General features: G+C 42.0%; 1 long non-coding RNA gene across 13 annotated transcripts; it reads right to left on the minus strand.

Moving 5' to 3' along the window:
• Positions 1-250: 250 nt before the first annotated feature.
• Positions 251-5063, minus strand: LOC103635057 (uncharacterized). 13 transcript variants are annotated; one of them, XR_002749059.2, is made up of 7 exons: positions 3838-5063; positions 3292-3466; positions 3085-3142; positions 2332-2714; positions 1788-1962; positions 1041-1215; positions 251-890 (listed from the first exon to the last, which is right to left on the minus strand). It is a non-coding gene; the product is annotated as an uncharacterized lncRNA (long non-coding RNA). The 13 variants fall into 13 exon arrangements; XR_002749060.2 differs by lacking the exon at positions 251-890 and having other exon boundaries at positions 913-1215; positions 2332-2389; positions 2540-2714; XR_002749062.2 differs by lacking the exon at positions 251-890 and adding an exon at positions 1586-1637 and having other exon boundaries at positions 913-1177.
• Positions 5064-5325: the final 262 nt, after the last annotated feature.

Below are 5325 nucleotides of genomic sequence, written 5' to 3' on the forward strand. Positions count from 1 at the left end.
TGAACACTGAAACTTCAGGGGAGGAAGACACATAGGCTTTCCTAATTTGTGAAGTGATCCAAACATGAGTAATGCAAAACAAAATAAAGTGCAGCAATAAAATTGGTTTCAAAAAGAAAATCATGCATAGATAGTGAAGCAATTCTTGCCAATCATAAAGATGGTGTTGATAGTCAGTATACATAGCTAAGGGTCTGAGACATCAAGACAAAGCAGCAACTTCCTGATAGCATTCACACAAGTTTGGCATAAATCAGATCAAACTAATAACAGAATGTACAAGACCCAAACAATTAAACTCTATAGTAACTGTCGTCAAGTATATACGTCTGGTAGGATAGCAAAGAAAAAATAAATGCACACTTCTCATTAAACATTATATAATAAACAGAAAAATTTAGCACACAATGGACATTATATAATAAATGGTAAAGTGAAAAATATCATTGGAAAGTAAAGCTGAAACCACAAGACGAAAACCAAAACACACCACCCATTCCTAAGTACCAACAAATTTTGTTTTAAAAAACGAGGAAGTGGCCGTAGGTGAGAACTGAGAAGTGATTTTGTTTATGTTAAATCACATTGGCCAATCTAGTAAATCTTTCCTTGAATTATCTATGTGCATATTCAAATAAAAGCACTACATGCATGTAAGATATTTGTTAAGAGAATAATAACCCAAAAAGATTTAAGGTTTAGTGTGTATTGATTATCAAAGCGTACCAAAAAGGATAGCATCCAAACTTCTGTCAGGCAGACAGCTAGACAATCGTATATATTAGGATCGATTTGGCAGTTAGAATAACTTCATTCCTGAACTCCATAATACCTTATTCTGAATCTTTACTTAGCCCTTGGATAGCGACTTCCTGACCACCAATCAAGGCCTCCCCAAAATGCAATATCATATGGACAAATTAATTAAATTAATTGGGTAAGTCGATCTGATTAATACTGCTATTGACAGAATATCGAACAAGTAATTAGGACCAAAATAGAGAACAGATGCGACAACTGCTACTCAGCTAGGGACATACTCTGGGATAGTGCACGAATTGAGCAACAGCATTTCGGCCTTCGCCGCCGGCTGCAATAGCCCGAGCGCCAGCTAGTGGATCTCCTTGATGGAGAACGTCGCGCTGCGGCATCCCTCTTGCATGGAGAACCAATGGAACTTGCATTGGAGATGGAACTCAAGTGGTCAATGTAAAGCTGAAACCACAAGACGAAAACCAAGACAAACAACCTATTCCTGAGTACCAACAAATTTTGTTTTTTTTAAAAAAAGAGGAAGTGACCATAGGTGAGAAGTGATTTTGCTTATGTTAAATCACGTTGGCCAATATAGCAAATCTTTCCTTGAATTATCTGTGTGCATATTCAAATAAAAGCACTACATGCATGTAAGATATTTGTTAAGAGAATAATAACCCAAAAAGATTTAAGGTTTAGTGTGTATTGATTACCAAAGCGTACCGAAAAGGATAGCATCCAAACTTCTGTCAGGCAGACAGCTAGACAATCATATATATTAGGATCGATTTGGCAGTTAGAATAACTTCATTCCTGAACTCCATAATACCTTATTCTGAATCTTTACTTTGGATAGCGACTTCCTGACCACCAATCAAGGCCTCCCCAAAATGCAATATCATATGGACAAATTAATTAAATTAATTGGATAAGTCGATCTGATTACTACTGCTATTGACAGAATATCGAACAAGTAATTAGGACCAAAATAGAGAACAGATGCGAAAACTGCTACTCAGCTAGGGACATACTCTGGGATAGTGCACGAATTGAGCAACAACATTTAGGCCTTCGCCGCCGGCTGCAACAGCCCGAGCGCCAGCTAGTGGATCTCCTTGATGGAGAACGTCGCGCTGCGGCATCCCTCTTGCATGGAGAACCAATGGAACTTGCATTGGAGATGGAACTCAAGTGGTCAATGTAAAGCTGAAACCACAAAACGAAAACCAAGACACACAACCCATTCCTGAGTACCAACAAATTTTGTTTTTTTAAAAAAAGAGGAAGTGACCATAGGTGAGAAGTGATTTTGCTTATGTTAAATCACGTTGGCTAATATAGCAAATCTTTCCTTGAATTATCTGTGTGCATATTCAAATAAAAGAACTACATGCATGTAAGGTATTTGTTAAGAGAATAATAACCCAAAAAGATTTAAGGTTTAGTGTGTATTGATTACCAAAGCGTACCGAAAAGGATAGCATCCAAACTTCTGTCAGGCAGACAACTAGACAATCATATATATTAGGATCGATTTGGCAGTTAGAATAACTTCATTCCTGAACTGCATAATACCTTATTCTGAATCTTTACTTAGCCCTTGGATAGCGACTTCCTGACCACCAATCAAGGCCTCCCCAAAATGCAATATCATATGGACAAATTAATTAAATTAATTGGGTAAGTCGATCTGATTACTACTGCTATTGACAGAATATCGAACAAGTAATTAGGACCAAAATAGAGAACAGATGCGACAACTGCTACTCAGCTAGGGACATACTCTAGGATAGTGCACGAATTGAGCAGCAACATTTTGACCTTCGCCGCCGGCTGCCACAGCCCGAGCGCCGGCTAGTGGATTTCCTTGATGGAGAACGTCGCGTCGCGGCATCCCTCTTGCATGGAGAACCAATGGAACTTGCATTGGAGCTGGAACTCAAGTGGTCAATGTAAAGCTGAAACCACAGGACGAAAACCAAGACACACCACCCATTCCTGAGTACCAACAAATTTTGTTTTTTAAAAAAAAAGAGGAAGTGACCATAGGCGAGAAGTAATTTTGCTTATGTTAAATCACGTTGGCCAATCTAGCAAATCTTTCCTTGAATTATCTGTGTGCATATTCAAATAAAAGCACTACATGCATGTAAGATATTTGTTAAGAGAATAATAACCCAAAAAGATTTAAGGTTTAGTGTGTATTGATTATCAAAGCGTACCGAAAAGGATAGCATCCAAACTTCTGTCAGACAGACAACTAGACAATCATATATATTAGGATCAATTTGACAATTAGAATAACTTCATTCCTGAACTCCATAATACCTTATTCTGAATCTTTACTTAGCCCTTGGATAGCGACTTCCTGACCACCAATCAAGGCCTCCCCAAATGCAATATCATATGGACAAATTAATTAAATTAATTGGATAAGTCGATCTGATTACTACTGCTATTGACAGAATATCGAACAAGTAATTAGGACCAAAATAGAGAACAGATGCGACAACTGCTACTCAGCTAGGGACATACTCTGGGATAGTGCACGAATTGAGCAGCAGCATTTCGTCCTTCGCCGCCGGCTGCCACAGCCCGAGCGCCAGCTAGTGGATCTCCATGATGGAGAACATCGCGCTGCGGCATCCCTCTTGCATGGAGAACCAATGGAACTTGCATTGGAGATGGAACTCAAGTGGTCAATGTAAAGCTGAAACCACAAGACGAAAACCAAGACACACAACCCATTCCTGAGTACCAACAAATTTTGTTTTTTTGAAAAAAAAGAGGAAGTGACCATAGGTGAGAAGTGATTTTGCTTATGTTAAATCACGTTGGCCAATATAGCAAATCTTTCCTTGAATTATCTGTGTGCATATTCAAATAAAAGCACTACATGCATGTAAGATATTTGTTAAGCGAATAATAACCCAAAAAGATTTAAGGTTTAATGTGTATTGATTGTCAAAGCGTACCGAAAAGGATAGCATCCAAACTTCTGTCAGGAAGACAGCTAGACAATCATATATATTAGGATCGATTTGGCAGTTAGAATAACTTCATTCCTGAACTCCATAATACCTTATTCTGAATCTTTACTTAGCCCTTGGATAGCGACTTCCTGACCACCAATCAAGGCCTCCCCAAAATGCAATATCATATGGACAAATTAATTAAATTAATTGGGTAAGTCGATCTGATTACTACTGCTATTGACAGAATATCGAACAAGTAATTAGGACCAAAATAGAGAACAGATGCGACAACTGCTACTCAGCTACAGACATACTCTGGGATAGTGCACGAATTGAGCAGCAGCATTTCGGCCTTCGCCGCCGGCTGCCACAGCCTGAGCACCGGCTAGTGGATCTCCTTGATTGAGAACGTCGCGCTGCGGCATCCCTCTTGCATGGAGAACCAATGGAACTTGCATTGGAGCTGAAACTCAAGTGGTTAATGCCACATTTACGCTGATAAGGCTCCCTCCTTGACAAATTGACGATCAATATGGTACATATTTTTTCCCTATTATGGTTATCAAAAGGGGACGAAGGGAGTAATACCAAAATTTGTTGAATGAAACTTAAGAAGAATCTGGCATAAAAGTGATGTGTTTAAGAACAGAACAATCATCTTAGAACAGAAGCTTGACACGAAATGAACAAATCACGAACGACAGTCGTTAGGAAAAAGAAGTCGTGGAAGTCTGTGCTGCGCCGCTGACGGCATGCCGCAGGTCGCCGTCGTGGGAGTGATCACGCTCAAGTGACGGAGAGACCTTGTGAGCAGATATCGCGACAGCCCATGCTGCCAGCACCTTACCGCGGGTCGCCCTCACGGGCACAAAAGTGCGCTCAGGCGATGGGAGGCGTGGCGAGGAGGGCGACAGACAGAGGTATGGGAGGCGACTTGTGGGAGGGCACTGGGAAAAGCGGCGTGGAAATCCTAGGTCCGAGTAAAATCCCGCCACACCGTGGCCACCCTCCAGAACGAGCTCGGCGCAGAGCGGAGGCACCGACGACATCTGGAGCAGGCCAACGCCAGGCTGCTGCGCAACCTGGCAGAGGCACGGGCGGCAACAAAGCAGTAGGCGCAGAGGTACGAGGTGGAGCGCAACGCGCGGGAGCTGATGGAGGACGCCTGCTTCGAGCTCACGCGGGAGGTGGAGGGCCAGGTCGGGGCAGAGCTGATCTATTGGGGGGGGGGGGCTACGCATGCGGGAGGAGATGGAGAAGGAGCACCGCACGCTGATGGGTGAAGTGTGGCAGGAGTAGCGCGGTCTGATGAAGCTCGCGCTGCAGGCGGAGATTGGAAGGGAAAGGGAGATTGGAAGGGAAAGGGAAAGTGATGACGACAGACGTAGGACCAAATCAGTTAGATTAGATTGAATAAAACTTTCGGGTCCGAGATGGACGCGTGGTGATGTGGGCGTCCCGCCGTACGCGCCAAACGCGGAGCAAGCTCCAAACCCGAGTGCCTTTTAACAAGAAGTAATGAGCATTTATTTATGTTTATAAAATGAAATAAGAATGTAAATAATCTGTTTCTATGTTACCATTACTCACATTC

The sequence above is a fragment of the Zea mays genome, chromosome 8, assembly GCF_902167145.1.
Source record: "Zea mays cultivar B73 chromosome 8, Zm-B73-REFERENCE-NAM-5.0, whole genome shotgun sequence".
NCBI classification, from domain to species: domain Eukaryota; kingdom Viridiplantae; phylum Streptophyta; class Magnoliopsida; order Poales; family Poaceae; genus Zea; species Zea mays.